The sequence below is a fragment of the Alosa pseudoharengus genome, unplaced genomic scaffold (assembly GCF_046254945.1).
Source record: "Alosa pseudoharengus isolate Yale_2024_CS ecotype anadromous, Long Island Sound unplaced genomic scaffold, YU_APseudo_1.1 YU_APseudo_1.1_scf_23, whole genome shotgun sequence".
Taxonomy (NCBI): Eukaryota; Metazoa; Chordata; class Actinopteri; order Clupeiformes; family Clupeidae; genus Alosa; species Alosa pseudoharengus.
The window spans coordinates 10,116,672-10,131,938 of record NW_027468685.1 but is presented as its reverse complement, the minus strand read 5'-3'; the positions used below and the strand labels follow the sequence as shown (position 1 = coordinate 10,131,938).

The 15,267-nt window shown below is 53.1% G+C and overlaps 35 non-coding genes across 35 annotated transcripts; 33 read left to right on the top strand and 2 right to left on the bottom strand.

The window, feature by feature from the left end:
- Window positions 1-69: 69 nt before the first annotated feature.
- trnar-ccu (transfer RNA arginine (anticodon CCU)) lies at window positions 70-142 on the top strand. Its single transcript has one exon. It is a non-coding gene; the product is annotated as a tRNA-Arg (tRNA).
- A 6-nt stretch (window positions 143-148) lies between these two features.
- Window positions 149-220, top strand: trnam-cau (transfer RNA methionine (anticodon CAU)). The gene has a single exon. It is a non-coding gene; the product is annotated as a tRNA-Met (tRNA).
- A 261-nt stretch (window positions 221-481) lies between these two features.
- On the top strand, window positions 482-553 carry trnam-cau (transfer RNA methionine (anticodon CAU)). The gene has a single exon. It is a non-coding gene; the product is annotated as a tRNA-Met (tRNA).
- A 402-nt stretch (window positions 554-955) lies between these two features.
- On the top strand, window positions 956-1,033 carry trnar-ccu (transfer RNA arginine (anticodon CCU)). The gene has a single exon. It is a non-coding gene; the product is annotated as a tRNA-Arg (tRNA).
- Window positions 1,034-1,367: 334 nt separating this feature from the next.
- trnai-aau (transfer RNA isoleucine (anticodon AAU)) lies at window positions 1,368-1,439 on the top strand. Its single transcript has one exon. It is a non-coding gene; the product is annotated as a tRNA-Ile (tRNA).
- Window positions 1,440-1,598: 159 nt separating this feature from the next.
- On the top strand, window positions 1,599-1,671 carry trnar-ccu (transfer RNA arginine (anticodon CCU)). Its single transcript has one exon. It is a non-coding gene; the product is annotated as a tRNA-Arg (tRNA).
- Window positions 1,672-1,677: 6 nt separating this feature from the next.
- On the top strand, window positions 1,678-1,749 carry trnam-cau (transfer RNA methionine (anticodon CAU)). The gene has a single exon. It is a non-coding gene; the product is annotated as a tRNA-Met (tRNA).
- Window positions 1,750-2,010: 261 nt separating this feature from the next.
- trnam-cau (transfer RNA methionine (anticodon CAU)) lies at window positions 2,011-2,082 on the top strand. The gene has a single exon. It is a non-coding gene; the product is annotated as a tRNA-Met (tRNA).
- Window positions 2,083-2,484: 402 nt separating this feature from the next.
- Window positions 2,485-2,562, top strand: trnar-ccu (transfer RNA arginine (anticodon CCU)). The gene has a single exon. It is a non-coding gene; the product is annotated as a tRNA-Arg (tRNA).
- A 334-nt stretch (window positions 2,563-2,896) lies between these two features.
- trnam-cau (transfer RNA methionine (anticodon CAU)) lies at window positions 2,897-2,968 on the top strand. Its single transcript has one exon. It is a non-coding gene; the product is annotated as a tRNA-Met (tRNA).
- A 159-nt stretch (window positions 2,969-3,127) lies between these two features.
- trnar-ccu (transfer RNA arginine (anticodon CCU)) lies at window positions 3,128-3,205 on the top strand. Its single transcript has one exon. It is a non-coding gene; the product is annotated as a tRNA-Arg (tRNA).
- Window positions 3,206-4,013: 808 nt separating this feature from the next.
- On the top strand, window positions 4,014-4,086 carry trnar-ccu (transfer RNA arginine (anticodon CCU)). The gene has a single exon. It is a non-coding gene; the product is annotated as a tRNA-Arg (tRNA).
- Window positions 4,087-4,092: 6 nt separating this feature from the next.
- Window positions 4,093-4,164, top strand: trnam-cau (transfer RNA methionine (anticodon CAU)). The gene has a single exon. It is a non-coding gene; the product is annotated as a tRNA-Met (tRNA).
- Window positions 4,165-4,425: 261 nt separating this feature from the next.
- trnam-cau (transfer RNA methionine (anticodon CAU)) lies at window positions 4,426-4,497 on the top strand. Its single transcript has one exon. It is a non-coding gene; the product is annotated as a tRNA-Met (tRNA).
- A 402-nt stretch (window positions 4,498-4,899) lies between these two features.
- Window positions 4,900-4,977, top strand: trnar-ccu (transfer RNA arginine (anticodon CCU)). Its single transcript has one exon. It is a non-coding gene; the product is annotated as a tRNA-Arg (tRNA).
- Window positions 4,978-5,311: 334 nt separating this feature from the next.
- trnam-cau (transfer RNA methionine (anticodon CAU)) lies at window positions 5,312-5,383 on the top strand. The gene has a single exon. It is a non-coding gene; the product is annotated as a tRNA-Met (tRNA).
- A 159-nt stretch (window positions 5,384-5,542) lies between these two features.
- Window positions 5,543-5,615, top strand: trnar-ccu (transfer RNA arginine (anticodon CCU)). Its single transcript has one exon. It is a non-coding gene; the product is annotated as a tRNA-Arg (tRNA).
- A 6-nt stretch (window positions 5,616-5,621) lies between these two features.
- On the top strand, window positions 5,622-5,693 carry trnam-cau (transfer RNA methionine (anticodon CAU)). Its single transcript has one exon. It is a non-coding gene; the product is annotated as a tRNA-Met (tRNA).
- A 261-nt stretch (window positions 5,694-5,954) lies between these two features.
- Window positions 5,955-6,026, top strand: trnam-cau (transfer RNA methionine (anticodon CAU)). Its single transcript has one exon. It is a non-coding gene; the product is annotated as a tRNA-Met (tRNA).
- A 402-nt stretch (window positions 6,027-6,428) lies between these two features.
- trnar-ccu (transfer RNA arginine (anticodon CCU)) lies at window positions 6,429-6,506 on the top strand. Its single transcript has one exon. It is a non-coding gene; the product is annotated as a tRNA-Arg (tRNA).
- A 1-nt stretch (window position 6,507) lies between these two features.
- Window positions 6,508-6,579, top strand: trnam-cau (transfer RNA methionine (anticodon CAU)). The gene has a single exon. It is a non-coding gene; the product is annotated as a tRNA-Met (tRNA).
- A 261-nt stretch (window positions 6,580-6,840) lies between these two features.
- On the top strand, window positions 6,841-6,912 carry trnam-cau (transfer RNA methionine (anticodon CAU)). The gene has a single exon. It is a non-coding gene; the product is annotated as a tRNA-Met (tRNA).
- Window positions 6,913-7,394: 482 nt separating this feature from the next.
- trnam-cau (transfer RNA methionine (anticodon CAU)) lies at window positions 7,395-7,466 on the top strand. Its single transcript has one exon. It is a non-coding gene; the product is annotated as a tRNA-Met (tRNA).
- Window positions 7,467-7,948: 482 nt separating this feature from the next.
- trnam-cau (transfer RNA methionine (anticodon CAU)) lies at window positions 7,949-8,020 on the top strand. Its single transcript has one exon. It is a non-coding gene; the product is annotated as a tRNA-Met (tRNA).
- Window positions 8,021-8,422: 402 nt separating this feature from the next.
- Window positions 8,423-8,500, top strand: trnar-ccu (transfer RNA arginine (anticodon CCU)). The gene has a single exon. It is a non-coding gene; the product is annotated as a tRNA-Arg (tRNA).
- Window position 8,501: 1 nt separating this feature from the next.
- Window positions 8,502-8,573, top strand: trnam-cau (transfer RNA methionine (anticodon CAU)). Its single transcript has one exon. It is a non-coding gene; the product is annotated as a tRNA-Met (tRNA).
- Window positions 8,574-9,388: 815 nt separating this feature from the next.
- trnam-cau (transfer RNA methionine (anticodon CAU)) lies at window positions 9,389-9,460 on the top strand. Its single transcript has one exon. It is a non-coding gene; the product is annotated as a tRNA-Met (tRNA).
- A 482-nt stretch (window positions 9,461-9,942) lies between these two features.
- trnam-cau (transfer RNA methionine (anticodon CAU)) lies at window positions 9,943-10,014 on the top strand. Its single transcript has one exon. It is a non-coding gene; the product is annotated as a tRNA-Met (tRNA).
- Window positions 10,015-10,416: 402 nt separating this feature from the next.
- On the top strand, window positions 10,417-10,494 carry trnar-ccu (transfer RNA arginine (anticodon CCU)). Its single transcript has one exon. It is a non-coding gene; the product is annotated as a tRNA-Arg (tRNA).
- Window positions 10,495-11,059: 565 nt separating this feature from the next.
- On the top strand, window positions 11,060-11,132 carry trnar-ccu (transfer RNA arginine (anticodon CCU)). Its single transcript has one exon. It is a non-coding gene; the product is annotated as a tRNA-Arg (tRNA).
- A 6-nt stretch (window positions 11,133-11,138) lies between these two features.
- trnam-cau (transfer RNA methionine (anticodon CAU)) lies at window positions 11,139-11,210 on the top strand. Its single transcript has one exon. It is a non-coding gene; the product is annotated as a tRNA-Met (tRNA).
- Window positions 11,211-11,471: 261 nt separating this feature from the next.
- trnam-cau (transfer RNA methionine (anticodon CAU)) lies at window positions 11,472-11,543 on the top strand. The gene has a single exon. It is a non-coding gene; the product is annotated as a tRNA-Met (tRNA).
- Window positions 11,544-11,945: 402 nt separating this feature from the next.
- trnar-ccu (transfer RNA arginine (anticodon CCU)) lies at window positions 11,946-12,018 on the top strand. The gene has a single exon. It is a non-coding gene; the product is annotated as a tRNA-Arg (tRNA).
- Window positions 12,019-12,320: 302 nt separating this feature from the next.
- On the bottom strand, window positions 12,321-12,393 carry trnar-ccu (transfer RNA arginine (anticodon CCU)). The gene has a single exon. It is a non-coding gene; the product is annotated as a tRNA-Arg (tRNA).
- Window positions 12,394-14,697: 2,304 nt separating this feature from the next.
- Window positions 14,698-14,770, bottom strand: trnar-ccu (transfer RNA arginine (anticodon CCU)). The gene has a single exon. It is a non-coding gene; the product is annotated as a tRNA-Arg (tRNA).
- Between the last annotated feature and the right edge of the window lie 497 nt (window positions 14,771-15,267).

The window sequence follows — 15,267 nt, the reverse complement described above, 5'->3', positions numbered from 1 at the left end:
CTATCCCGACATTTAAAACATTCCTTTGATACCAGTGGAGCAAAGGCTCTGATGGAGCACAGCTGCTAAGCCCCAGTGGCCTAATGGATAAGGCACTGGCCTCCTAAGCCAGGGATTGTGGGTTCGAGTCCCATCTGGGGTGAGGCGGAGCAGAGTGGCGCAGCGGAAGCGTGCTGGGCCCATAACCCAGAGGTCGATGGATCGAAACCATCCTCTGCTAGGCTAACCCTTTAGGTGCCACGATAGTAGAGCCGCACACATTTTGCCTTCCACAACCCACAGCCTGACACGGGAATGAAAACTACGACCGGCAGGCTTTCACTGGGGAACGTGCAGCCATTTCCGTATCCGACTACGCACCTCCTTTGACTTGTCCTGATCATCTCATCTGCATTTTCTCAAATCTGCCTTGCAATCCAATCAAACTGCAAGGAGAGCACTGGAGCTAATGGAAATGAGCAGGCAATCAGAACTGAGGCAGAGCAGAGTGGCGCAGCGGAAGCGTGCTGGGCCCATAACCCAGAGGTCGATGGATCGAAACCATCCTCTGCTAGGCCGAGTTTTTAGATGCCTCTCCTGCGCGTTGACGCGCACCATTTCCCTCAGAGTCTGGGCCAGCGCTGACAACGGCGAGTGGAGGGGGCTTCGAAGTGGGGAACCTGTAGCCACTTCCACGTTTATATACACGTTCACTTGACTTAGTCTTGATCTTCCCGTCACTTTACACTGTCGTGTAAAATGCAAACACCTCTTCAAACAATCTTCTGACATGGAAACATTTCAAATCAGGAAATATAGCCATGCTCACCTGCCACAGTCAGTCTGGAGTGCTTTCTGCCAGCTCAGGGCCCGAGACCCGAAAATTCAACACAGTGGCTTTGTCCGGCTATCCCGACATTTAAAACATTCCTTTGATACCAGTGGAGCAAAGGCTCTGATGGAGCGCAGCTGGTAAGCCCCAGTGGCCTAATGGATAAGGCACTGGCCTCCTAAGCCAGGGATTGTGGGTTCAAGTCCCATCTGGGAAGAGGCGGAGCAGAGTGGCGCAGCGGAAGCGTGCTGCGCCCATAACCCAGAGGTCGATGGATCGAAACCATCCTCTGCTAGGCTAACCCTTTAGGTGCCACGATAGTAGAGCCGCACACATTTTGCCTTTCACAACCCACAGCCTGACACGGGAATGAAAACTACGACCGGCAGGCTTTCACTGGGGAACGTGCAGCCATTTCCGTATCCGACTACGCACCTCCTTTGACTTGACCTGATCATCTCATCTGCATTTTCTCAAATCTGCCTTGCAATCCAATCAAACTGCAAGGAGAGCACTGGAGCTAATGGAAATGAGCAGGCAATCAGAACTGAGGCAGAGCAGAGTGGCGCAGCGGAAGCGTGCTGGGCCAATAACCCAGAGGTCGATGGATCGAAACCATCCTCTGCTAGGCCGAGTTTTTAGATGCCTCTCCTGCGCGTTGACGCGCGCCATTTCCCTCAGAGTCTGGGCCAGCGCTGACAACGGCGAGTGGAGGGGGCTTCGGAGTGGGGAACCTGTAGCAATTCCTTTGAGTGGAGCAAAGACTCTGATGGAGCGCAGCTGGTAAGCCCCAGTGGCCTAATGGATAAGGCACTGGCCTCCTAAGCCAGGGATTGTGGGTTCCAGTCCCATCTGGGGTGAGGCGGAGCAGAGTGGCGCAGCGGAAGCGTGCTGGGCCCATAACCCAGAGGTCGATGGATCGAAACCATCCTCTGCTAGGCTAACCCTTTAGGTGCCACGATAGTAGAGCCGCACACATTTTGCCTTTCGCAACCCACAGCCTGACACGGGAATGAAAACTACGACCGGCAGGCTTTCACTGGGGAACGTGCAGCCATTTCCGTATCCGACTACGCACCTCCTTTGACTTGTCCTGATCATCTCATCTGCATTTTCTCAAATCTGCCTTGCAATCCAATCAAACTGCAAGGAGAGCACTGGAGCTAATGGAAATGAGCAGGCAATCAGAACTGAGACAGAGCAGAGTGGCGCAGCGGAAGCGTGCTGGGCCCATAACCCAGAGGTCGATGGATCGAAACCATCCTCTGCTAGGCCGAGTTTTTAGATGCCTCTCCTGCGCGTTGACGCGCGCCATTTCCCTCAGAGTCTGGGCCAGCGCTGACAACGGCGAGTGGAGGGGGCTTCGGAGTGGGGAACCTGTAGCCACTTCCACGTTTATATACACGTTCACTTGACTTAGTCTTGATCTTCCCGTCACTTTACACTGTCGTGTAAAATGCAAACACCTCTTCAAACAATCTTCTGACATGGAAACATTTCAAATCAGGAAATATAGCCATGCTCACCTGCCACAGTCAGTCTGGAGTGCTTTCTGCCAGCTCAGGGCCCGAGACCCGAAAATTCAACACAGTGGCTTTGTCCGGCTATCCCGACATTTAAAACATTCCTTTGATACCAGTGGAGCAAAGGCTCTGATGGAGCGCAGCTGGTAAGCCCCAGTGGCCTAATGGATAAGGCACTGGCCTCCTAAGCCAGGGATTGTGGGTTCGAGTCCCATCTGGGTTGAGGCGGAGCAGAGTGGCGCAGCGGAAGCATGCTAGGCCCATAACCCAGAGGTCGATGGATCGAAACCATCCTCTGCTAGGCTAACCCTTTAGGTGCCACGATAGTAGAGCCGCACACATTTAGCCTTTCACGACCCACACCCTGACACGGGAATGAAAACTACGACCGGCAGGCTTTCACTGGGGAACGTGCAGCCATTTCCGTATCCGACTACGCTCCTCCTTTGACTTCTCCTGATCATCTCATCTGCATTTTCTCAAATCTGCCTTGCAATCCAATCAAACTGCAAGGAGAGCACTGGAGCTAATGGAAATGAGCAGGCAATCAGAACTGAGGCAGAGCAGAGTGGCGCAGCGGAAGCGTGCTGGGCCCATAACCCAGAGGTCGATGGATCGAAACCATCCTCTGCTAGGCCGAGTTTTTAGATGCCTCTCCTGCGCGTTGACGCGCGCCATTTCCCTCAGAGTCTGGGCCAGCGCTGACAACGGCGAGTGGAGGGGGCTTCGGAGTGGGGAACCTGTAGCAATTCCTTTGAGTGGAGCAAAGGCTCTGATGGAGCGCAGCTGGTAAGCCCCAGTGGCCTAATGGATAAGGCACTGGCCTCCTAAGCCAGGGATTGTGGGTTCGAGTCCCATCTGGGTTGAGGCGGAGCAGAGTGGCGCAGCGGAAGCATGCTAGGCCCATAACCCAGAGGTCGATGGATCGAAACCATCCTCTGCTAGGCTAACCCTTTAGGTGCCACGATAGTAGAGCCGCACACATTTAGCCTTTCACGACCCACACCCTGACACGGGAATGAAAACTACGACCGGCAGGCTTTCACTGGGGAACGTGCAGCCATTTCCGTATCCGACTACGCTCCTCCTTTGACTTCTCCTGATCATCTCATCTGCATTTTCTCAAATCTGCCTTGCAATCCAATCAAACTGCAAGGAGAGCACTGGAGCTAATGGAAATGAGCAGGCAATCAGAACTGAGGCAGAGCAGAGTGGCGCAGCGGAAGCGTGCTGGGCCCATAACCCAGAGGTCGATGGATCGAAACCATCCACTGCTAGGCCGAGTTTTTAGATGCCTCTCCTGCGCGTTGACGCGCGCCATTTCCCTCAGAGTCTGGGCCAGCGCTGACAACGGCGAGTGGAGGGGGCTTCGGAGTGGGGAACCTGTAGCCACTTCCACGTTTATATACACGTTCACTTGACTTAGTCTTGATCTTCCCGTCACTTTACACTGTCGTGTAAAATGCAAACACCTCTTCAAACAATCTTCTGACATGGAAACAGTTCAAATCAGGAAATATAGCCATGCTCACCTGCCACAGTCAGTCTGGAGTGCTTTCTGCCAGCTCAGGGCCCGAGACCCGAAAATTCAACACAGTGGCTTTGTCCGGCTATCCCGACATTTAAAACATTCCTTTGATACCAGTGGAGCAAAGGCTCTGATGGAGCGCAGCTGGTAAGCCCCAGTGGCCTAATGGATAAGGCACTGGCCTCCTAAGCCAGGGATTGTGGGTTCGAGTCCCATCTGGGGTGAGGCGGAGCAGAGTGGCGCAGCGGAAGCGTGCTGGGCCCATAACCCAGAGGTCGATGGATCGAAACCATCCTCTGCTAGGCTAACCCTTTAGGTGCCACGATAGTAGAGCCGCACACATTTTGCCTTTCACAACCCACAGCCTGACACGGGAATGAAAACTACGACCGGCAGGCTTTCACTGGGGAACGTGCAGCCATTTCCGTATCCGACTACGCACCTCCTTTGACTTGTCCTGATCATCTCATCTGCATTTTCTCAAATCTGCCTTGCAATCCAATCAAACTGCAAGGAGAGCACTGGAGCTAATGGAAATGAGCAGGCAATCAGAACTGAGGCAGAGCAGAGTGGCGCAGCGGAAGCGTGCTGGGCCCATAACCCAGAGGTCGATGGATCGAAACCATCCTCTGCTAGGCCCAGTTTTTAGATGCCTCTCCTGCGCGTTGACGCGCGCCATTTCCCTCAGAGTCTGGGCCAGCGCTGACAACGGCGAGTGGAGGGGGCTTCGGAGTGGGGAACCTGTAGCCACTTCCACGTTTATATACACGTTCACTTGACTTAGTCTTGATCTTCCCGTCACTTTACACTGTCGTGTAAAATGCAAACACCTCTTCAAACAATCTTCTGACATGGAAACATTTCAAATCAGGAAATATAGCCATGCTCACCTGCCACAGTCAGTCTGGAGTGCTTTCTGCCAGCTCAGGGCCCGAGACCCGAAAATTCAACACAGTGGCTTTGTCCGGCTATCCCGACATTTAAAACATTCCTTTGATACCAGTGGAGCAAAGGCTCTGATGGAGCGCAGCTGGTAAGCCCCAGTGGCCTAATGGATAAGGCACTGGCCTCCTAAGCCAGGGATTGTGGGTTCGAGTCCCATCTGGGAAGAGGCGGAGCAGAGTGGCGCAGCGGAAGCGTGCTGCGCCCATAACCCAGAGGTCGATGGATCGAAACCATCCTCTGCTAGGCTAACCCTTTAGGTGCCACGATAGTAGAGCCGCACACATTTTGCCTTTCACAACCCACAGCCTGACACGGGAATGAAAACTACGACCGGCAGGCTTTCACTGGGGAACGTGCAGCCATTTCCGTATCCGACTACGCACCTCCTTTGACTTGACCTGATCATCTCATCTGCATTTTCTCAAATCTGCCTTGCAATCCAATCAAACTGCAAGGAGAGCACTGGAGCTAATGGAAATGAGCAGGCAATCAGAACTGAGGCAGAGCAGAGTGGCGCAGCGGAAGCGTGCTGGGCCCATAACCCAGAGGTCGATGGATCGAAACCATCCTCTGCTAGGCTGAGTTTTTAGATGCCTCTCCTGCGCGTTGACGCGCGCCATTTCCCTCAGAGTCTGGGCCAGCGCTGACAACGGCGAGTGGAGGGGGCTTCGGAGTGGGGAACCTGTAGCAATTCCTTTGAGTGGAGCAAAGACTCTGATGGAGCGCAGCTGGTAAGCCCCAGTGGCCTAATGGATAAGGCACTGGCCTCCTAAGCCAGGGATTGTGGGTTCCAGTCCCATCTGGGGTGAGGCGGAGCAGAGTGGCGCAGCGGAAGCGTGCTGGGCCCATAACCCAGAGGTCGATGGATCGAAACCATCCTCTGCTAGGCTAACCCTTTAGGTGCCACGATAGTAGAGCCGCACACATTTTGCCTTTCGCAACCCACAGCCTGACACGGGAATGAAAACTACGACCGGCAGGCTTTCACTGGGGAACGTGCAGCCATTTCCGTATCCGACTACGCACCTCCTTTGACTTGTCCTGATCATCTCATCTGCATTTTCTCAAATCTGCCTTGCAATCCAATCAAACTGCAAGGAGAGCACTGGAGCTAATGGAAATGAGCAGGCAATCAGAACTGAGACAGAGCAGAGTGGCGCAGCGGAAGCGTGCTGGGCCCATAACCCAGAGGTCGATGGATCGAAACCATCCTCTGCTAGGCCGAGTTTTTAGATGCCTCTCCTGCGCGTTGACGCGCGCCATTTCCCTCAGAGTCTGGGCCAGCGCTGACAACGGCGAGTGGAGGGGGCTTCGGAGTGGGGAACCTGTAGCCACTTCCATGTTTATATACACGTTCACTTGACTTAGTCTTGATCTTCCCGTCACTTTACACTGTCGTGTAAAATGCAAACACCTCTTCAAACAATCTTCTGACATGGAAACATTTCAAATCAGGAAATATAGCCATGCTCACCTGCCACAGTCAGTCTGGAGTGCTTTCTGCCAGCTCAGGGCCCGAGACCCGAAAATTCAACACAGTGGCTTTGTCCGGCTATCCCGACATTTAAAACATTCCTTTGATACCAGTGGAGCAAAGGCTCTGATGGAGCGCAGCTGGTAAGCCCCAGTGGCCTAATGGATAAGGCACTGGCCTCCTAAGCCAGGGATTGTGGGTTCGAGTCCCATCTGGGAAGAGGCGGAGCAGAGTGGCGCAGCGGAAGCGTGCTGGGCCCATAACCCAGAGGTCGATGGATCGAAACCATCCTCTGCTAGGCTAACCCTTTAGGTGCCACGATAGTAGAGCCGCACACATTTTGCCTTTCACAACCCACAGCCTGACACGGGAATGAAAACTACGACCGGCAGGCTTTCACTGGGGAACGTGCAGCCATTTCCGTATCCGACTACGCACCTCCTTTGACTTGTCCTGATCATCTCATCTGCATTTTCTCAAATCTGCCTTGCAATCCAATCAAACTGCAAGGAGAGCACTGGAGCTAATGGAAATGAGCAGGCAATCAGAACTGAGGCAGAGCAGAGTGGCGCAGCGGAAGCGTGCTGGGCCCATAACCCAGAGGTCGATGGATCGAAACCATCCTCTGCTAGGCCCAGTTTTTAGATGCCTCTCCTGCGCGTTGACGCGCGCCATTTCCCTCAGAGTCTGGGCCAGCGCTGACAACGGCGAGTGGAGGGGGCTTCGGAGTGGGGAACCTGTAGCCACTTCCACGTTTATATACACGTTCACTTGACTTAGTCTTGATCTTCCCGTCACTTTACACTGTCGTGTAAAATGCAAACACCTCTTCAAACAATCTTCTGACATGGAAACATTTCAAATCAGGAAATATAGCCATGCTCACCTGCCACAGTCAGTCTGGAGTGCTTTCTGCCAGCTCAGGGCCCGAGACCCGAAAATTCAACACAGTGGCTTTGTCCGGCTATCCCGACATTTAAAACATTCCTTTGATACCAGTGGAGCAAAGGCTCTGATGGAGCGCAGCTGGTAAGCCCCAGTGGCCTAATGGATAAGGCACTGGCCTCCTTAAGCCAGGGATTGTGGGTTTGAGTCCCATCTGGGGTGAGGCGGAGCAGAGTGGCGCAGCGGAAGCGTGCTGGGCCCATAACCCAGAGGTCGATGGATCGAAACCATCCTCTGCTAGGCCCAGTTTTTAGATGCCTCTCCTGCGCGTTGACGCGCGCCATTTCCCTCAGAGTCTGGGCCAGCGCTGACAACGGCGAGTGGAGGGGGCTTCGGAGTGGGGAACCTGTAGCCACTTCCACGTTTATATACACGTTCACTTGACTTAGTCTTGATCTTCCTGTCACTTTACACTGTCGTGTAAAATGCAAACACCTCTTCAAACAATCTTCTGACATGGAAACATTTCAAATCAGGAAATATAGCCATGCTCACCTGCCACAGTCAGTCTGGAGTGCTTTCTGCCAGCTCAGGGCCCGAGACCCGAAAATTCAACACAGTGGCTTTGTCCGGCTATCCCGACATTTAAAACATTCCTTTGATACCAGTGGAGCAAAGGCTCTGATGGAGCGCAGCTGGTAAGCCCCAGTGGCCTAATGGATAAGGCACTGGCCTCCTTAAGCCAGGGATTGTGGGTTTGAGTCCCATCTGGGGTGAGGCGGAGCAGAGTGGCGCAGCGGAAGCGTGCTGGGCCCATAACCCAGAGGTCGATGGATCGAAACCATCCTCTGCTAGGCCGAGTTTTTAGATGCCTCTCCTGCGCGTTGACGCGCGCCATTTCCCTCAGAGTCTGGGCCAGCGCTGACAACGGCGAGTGGAGGGGGCTTCGGAGTGGGGAACCTGTAGCCACTTCCACGTTTATATACACGTTCACTTGACTTAGTCTTGATCTTCCCGTCACTTTACACTGTCGTGTAAAATGCAAACACCTCTTCAAACAATCTTCTGACATGGAAACATTTCAAATCAGGAAATATAGCCATGCTCACCTGCCACAGTCAGTCTGGAGTGCTTTCTGCCAGCTCAGGGCCCGAGACCCGAAAATTCAACACAGTGGCTTTGTCCGGCTATCCCGACATTTAAAACATTCCTTTGATACCAGTGGAGCAAAGGCTCTGATGGAGCGCAGCTGGTAAGCCCCAGTGGCCTAATGGATAAGGCACTGGCCTCCTAAGCCAGGGATTGTGGGTTCGAGTCCCATCTGGGAAGAGGCGGAGCAGAGTGGCGCAGCGGAAGCGTGCTGGGCCCATAACCCAGAGGTCGATGGATCGAAACCATCCTCTGCTAGGCTAACCCTTTAGGTGCCACGATAGTAGAGCCGCACACATTTTGCCTTTCACAACCCACAGCCTGACACGGGAATGAAAACTACGACCGGCAGGCTTTCACTGGGGAACGTGCAGCCATTTCCGTATCCGACTACGCACCTCCTTTGACTTGTCCTGATCATCTCATCTGCATTTTCTCAAATCTGCCTTGCAATCCAATCAAACTGCAAGGAGAGCACTGGAGCTAATGGAAATGAGCAGGCAATCAGAACTGAGGCAGAGCACAGTGGCGCAGCGGAAGCGTGCTGGGCCCATAACCCAGAGGTCGATGGATCGAAACCATCCTCTGCTAGGCCCAGTTTTTAGATGCCTCTCCTGCGCGTTGACGCGCGCCATTTCCCTCAGAGTCTGGGCCAGCGCTGACAACGGCGAGTGGAGGGGGCTTCGGAGTGGGGAACCTGTAGCCACTTCCACGTTTATATACACGTTCACTTGACTTAGTCTTGATCTTCCCGTCACTTTACACTGTCGTGTAAAATGCAAACACCTCTTCAAACAATCTTCTGACATGGAAACATTTCAAATCAGGAAATATAGCCATGCTCACCTGCCACAGTCAGTCTGGAGTGCTTTCTGCCAGCTCAGGGCCCGAGACCCGAAAATTCAACACAGTGGCTTTGTCCGGCTATCCCGACATTTAAAACATTCCTTTGATACCAGTGGAGCAAAGGCTCTGATGGAGCGCAGCTGGTAAGCCCCAGTGGCCTAATGGATAAGGCACTGGCCTCCTTAAGCCAGGGATTGTGGGTTTGAGTCCCATCTGGGGTGAGGCGGAGCAGAGTGGCGCAGCGGAAGCGTGCTGGGCCCATAACCCAGAGGTCGATGGATCGAAACCATCCTCTGCTAGGCCCAGTTTTTAGATGCCTCTCCTGCGCGTTGACGCGCGCCATTTCCCTCAGAGTCTGGGCCAGCGCTGACAACGGCGAGTGGAGGGGGCTTCGGAGTGGGGAACCTGTAGCCACTTCCACGTTTATATACACGTTCACTTGACTTAGTCTTGATCTTCCTGTCACTTTACACTGTCGTGTAAAATGCAAACACCTCTTCAAACAATCTTCTGACATGGAAACATTTCAAATCAGGAAATATAGCCATGCTCACCTGCCACAGTCAGTCTGGAGTGCTTTCTGCCAGCTCAGGGCCCGAGACCCGAAAATTCAACACAGTGGCTTTGTCCGGCTATCCCGACATTTAAAACATTCCTTTGATACCAGTGGAGCAAAGGCTCTGATGGAGCGCAGCTGGTAAGCCCCAGTGGCCTAATGGATAAGGCACTGGCCTCCTTAAGCCAGGGATTGTGGGTTTGAGTCCCATCTGGGGTGAGGCGGAGCAGAGTGGCGCAGCGGAAGCGTGCTGGGCCCATAACCCAGAGGTCGATGGATCGAAACCATCCTCTGCTAGGCCCAGTTTTTAGATGCCTCTCCTGCGCGTTGACGCGCGCCATTTCCCTCAGAGTCTGGGCCAGCGCTGACAACGGCGAGTGGAGGGGGCTTCGGAGTGGGGAACCTGTAGCCACTTCCACGTTTATATACACGTTCACTTGACTTAGTCTTGATCTTCCCGTCACTTTACACTGTCGTGTAAAATGCAAACACCTCTTCAAACAATCTTCTGACATGGAAACATTTCAAATCAGGAAATATAGCCATGCTCACCTGCCACAGTCAGTCTGGAGTGCTTTCTGCCAGCTCAGGGCCCGAGACCCGAAAATTCAACACAGTGGCTTTGTCCGGCTATCCCGACATTTAAAACATTCCTTTGATACCAGTGGAGCAAAGGCTCTGATGGAGCGCAGCTGGTAAGCCCCAGTGGCCTAATGGATAAGGCACTGGCCTCCTAAGCCAGGGATTGTGGGTTCGAGTCCCATCTGGGAAGAGGCGGAGCAGAGTGGCGCAGCGGAAGTGTGCTGCGCCCATAACCCAGAGGTCGATGGATCGAAACCATCCTCTGCTAGGCTAACCCTTTAGGTGCCACGATAGTAGAGCCGCACACATTTTGCCTTTCACAACCCACAGCCTGTCACGGGAATGAAAACTACGACCGGCAGGCTTTCACTGGGGAACGTGCAGCCATTTCCGTATCCGACTACGCACCTCCTTTGACTTGACCTGATCATCTCATCTGCATTTTCTCAAATCTGCCTTGCAATCCAATCAAACTGCAAGGAGAGCACTGGAGCTAATGGAAATGAGCAGGCAATCAGAACTGAGGCAGAGCAGAGTGGCGCAGCGGAAGAGTGCTGGGCCCATAACCCAGAGGTCGATGGATCGAAACCATCCTCTGCTAGGCCGAGTTTTTAGATGCCTCTCCTGCGCGTTGACGCGCGCCATTTCCCTCAGAGTCTGGGCCAGCGCTGACAACGGCGAGTGGAGGGGGCTTCGGAGTGGGGAACCTGTAGCAATTCCTTTGAGTGGAGCAAAGACTCTGATGGAGCGCAGCTGGTAAGCCCCAGTGGCCTAATGGATAAGGCACTGGCCTCCTAAGCCAGGGATTGTGGGTTCCAGTCCCATCTGGGGTGAGGCGGAGCAGAGTGGCGCAGCGGAAGCGTGCTGGGCCCATAACCCAGAGGTCGATGGATCGAAACCATCCTCTGCTAGGCTAACCCTTTAGGTGCCACGATAGTAGAGCTGCACACATTTTGCCTTTCGCAACCCACAGCCTGACACGGGAATGAAAACTACGACCGGCAGGCTTTCACTGGGGAACGTGCAGCCATTTCCGTATCCGACTACGCACCTCCTTTGACTTGTCCTGATCATCTCATCTGCATTTCCTCAAATCTGCCTTGCAATCCAATCAAACTGCAAGGAGAGCACTGGAGCTAATGGAAATGAGCAGGCAATCAGAACTGAGGCAGAGCAGAGTGGCGCAGCGGAAGCGTGCTGGGCCCATAACCCAGAGGTCGATGGATCGAAACCATCCTCTGCTAGGCTGAGTTTTTAGATGCCTCTCCTGCGCGTTGACGCGCGCCATTTCCCTCAGAGTCTGGGCCAGCGCTGACAACGGCGAGTGGAGGGGGCTTCGGAGTGGGGAACCTGTAGCCACTTCCACGTTTATATACACGTTCACTTGACTTAGTCTTGATCTTCCCGTCACTTTACACTGTCGTGTAAAATGCAAACACCTCTTCAAACAATCTTCTGACATGGAAACATTTCAAATCAGGAAATATAGCCATGCTCACCTGCCACAGTCAGTCTGGAGTGCTTTCTGCCAGCTCAGGGCCCGAGACCCGAAAATTCAACACAGTGGCTTTGTCCGGCTATCCCGACATTTAAAACATTCCTTTGATACCAGTGGAGCAAAGCCTCTGATGGAGCACAGCTGGTTAGCCCCAGTGGCCTAATGGATAAGGCACTGGCCTCCTAAGCCAGGGATTGTGGGTTCGAGTCCCATCTGGGGTGAGGCGGAGCAGAGTGGCGCAGCGGAAGCGGTGTTTGCATTTTACACGACAGTGTAAAGTGACGGGAAGATCAAGACTAAGTCAAGTGAACGTGTATATAAACGTGGAAGTGGCTACAGGTTCCCCACTCCGAAGCCCCCTCCACTCGCCGTTGTCAGCGCTGGCCCAGACTCTGAGGGAAATGGCGCGCGTCAACGCGCAGGAGAGGCATCTAAAAACTCGGCCTAGCAGAGGATGGTTTTGCTCCATCGACCTCTGGGTTATGGGCCCAGCACGCTTCCGCTGCGCCACTCTGCTCCGCCTCACCCCAGATGGGACTCGAACCCACAATCCCTGGCTTAGGAGGCCAGTGCCTTATCCATTAGGCCACTGGGGCTTACCAGCTGCGCTCCATCAGAGCCTTTGCTCCACTGGTATCAAAGGAATGTTTTAAATGTCGGGATAGCCGGACAAAGCCACTGTGTTGAATTTTCGGGTCTCGGGCCCTGAGCTGGCAGAAAGCACTCCAGACTGACTGTGGCAGGTGAGCATGGCTATATTTCCTGATTTGAAATGTTTCCATGTCAGAAGATTGTTTGAAGAGGTGTTTGCATTTTACACGACAGTGTAAAGTGACGGGAAGATCAAGACTAAGTCAAGTGAACGTGTATATAAACGTGGAAGTGGCTACAGGTTCCCCACTCCGAAGCCCCCTCCACTCGCCGTTGTCAGCGCTGGCCCAGACTCTGAGGGAAATGGCGCGCGTCAACGCGCAGGAGAGGCATCTAAAAACTGGGCCTAGCAGAGGATGGTTTCGATCCATCGACCTCTGGGTTATGGGCCCAGCACGCTTCCGCTGCGCCACTCTGCTCTGCCTCAGTTCTGATTGCCTGCTCATTTCCATTAGCTCCAGTGCTCTCCTTGCAGTTTGATTGGATTGCAAGGCAGATTTGAGAAAATGCAGATGAGATGATCAGGACAAGTCAAAGGAGGTGCGTAGTCGGATACGGAAATGGCTGCACGTTCCCCAGTGAAAGCCTGCCGGTCGTAGTTTTCATTCCCGTGTCAGGCTGTGGGTTGTGAAAGGCAAAATGTGTGCGGCTCTACTATCGTGGCACCTAAAGGGTTAGCCTAGCAGAGGATGGTTTCGATCCATCGACCTCTGGGTTATGGGCCCAGCACGCTTCCGCTGCGCCACTCTGCTCCGCCTCACCCCAGATGGGACTCGAACCCACAATCCCTGGCTTAGGAGTAGAGGGTGACACGGGAAGCAATTTTCACTCCCGTCCCATCCCGAGCCCGCACAAATACTCCCGTCATATCCCGATCACGTGACAGCCCCCCCAAAAAAATTCTGTCCCGCAAAATCCCGAGAGAAAGACTCCCGAATCCCGTCCCGCTCCCTATGTTGATGTCTAAAGTTATCCGACTGTTAGGCTACAGTAGCGTGCGGTGACCATACATTTTGGTAGGGCAGAAAGCCTTGTCTAACTTTTCTTTAATAGCCGATCATTTTGGGCTATATTAAAATTACATATTTTACAGTACTTTGCTGTAGGCTATGCTTAAATCATTTCATAGTTAGATCTCATCCCATCAGTTAAGTTTGCACCGTTCTCATCACGTTAAACCAGCGAAGCATAGCAACGTTGCTATGAGTAAACAAAACAATTTTTTGTGTTCCGCCAGGGTTATGCGATAAATATATTGAGGAATGCGATCGTCAAGGTGTCATGCCCCAACATTGCATGACACATTAAACTCAACGAGAATCGCTTTCCCGGACAGCTCGTGCAATTGAATAGAGTTGTCCTTTGCTGATACTTTCGCCTGTAACTGTTTCTTTGCATCCATTTTGCCTTAGGGCCTATCGCTGAAGCTGATTGATTGTGAACAGGGCAGCTGCTTGTCTTGCTCTGATAGGCTACCAATCAACAACAAACGTATTGTGGGTTGTAATTGGTTCTCTTTTCTAAAACGAAATGCCTCACGTCTTTGGGCGCACTCACTGCATTGCAGCGTCATTTTTTAAGTTAATAATCTCTGGCTTCCCGCCAGCTCCCGTTTATTATTTCCTGTCCCGTCCCAATCACGTTACCAACAGTGAAATTTACTCCCGTACTGCGGGAAACCCGCGGGAATACCGTGACCCGCGGGAGTCCCGAAAAATTGTCACCCTCTACTTAGGAGGCCAGTGCCTTATCCATTAGGCCACTGGGGCTTACCAGCTGCGCTCCATCAGAGCCTTTGCTCCACTGGTATCAAAGGAATGTTTTAAATGTCGGGATAGCCGGACAAAGCCACTGTGTTGAATTTTCGGGTCTCGGGCCCTGAGCTGGCAGAAAGCACTCCAGACTGACTGTGGCAGGTGAGCATGGCTATATTTCCTGATTTGAAATGTTTCCATGTCAGAAGATTGTTTGAAGAGGTGTTTGCATTTTACACGACAGTGTAAAGTGACGGGAAGATCAAGACTAAGTCAAGTGAACGTGTATATAAACGTGGAAGTGGCTACAGGTTCCCCACTCCGAAGCCCCCTCCACTCGCCGTTGTCAGCGCTGGCCCAGACTCTGAGGGAAATCACGCGCATCAACGCGCAGGAGAGGCATCTAAAAACTCGGCCTAGCAGAGGATGGTTTTGCTCCATCGACCTCTGGGTTATGGGCCCAGCACGCTTCCGCTGCGCCACTCTGCTCCGCCTCACCCCAGATGGGACTCAAACCCACAATCCCTGGCTTAGGAGGCCAGTGCCTTATCCATTAGGCCACTGGGGCTTACCAGCTGTGCTCCATCAGAGCCTTTGCTCCACTGGTATCAAAGGAATGTTTTAAATGTCGGGATAGCCGGACAAAGCCACTGTGTTGAATTTTCGGGTCTCGGGCCCTGAGCTGGCAGAAAGCACTCCAGACTGACTGTGGCAGGTGAGCATGGCTATATTTCCTGATTTGAAATGTTTCCATGTCAGAAGATTGTTTGAAGAGGTGTTTGCATTTTACACGACAGTGTAAAGTGACGGGAAGATCAAGACTAAGTCAAGTGAACGTGTATATAAACGTGGAAGTGGCTACAGGTTCCCCACTCCGAAGCCCCCTCCACTCGCCGTTGTCAGCGCTGGCCCAGACTCTGAGGGAAATGGCGCGCGTCAACGCGCAGGAGAGGCATCTAAAAACTCGGCCTAGCAGAGGATGGTTTCGATCCATCGACCTCTGGGTTATGGGCCCAGCACGCTTCCGCTGCGCCACTCTGCTCTGCCTCAGTTCTGATTGCCTGC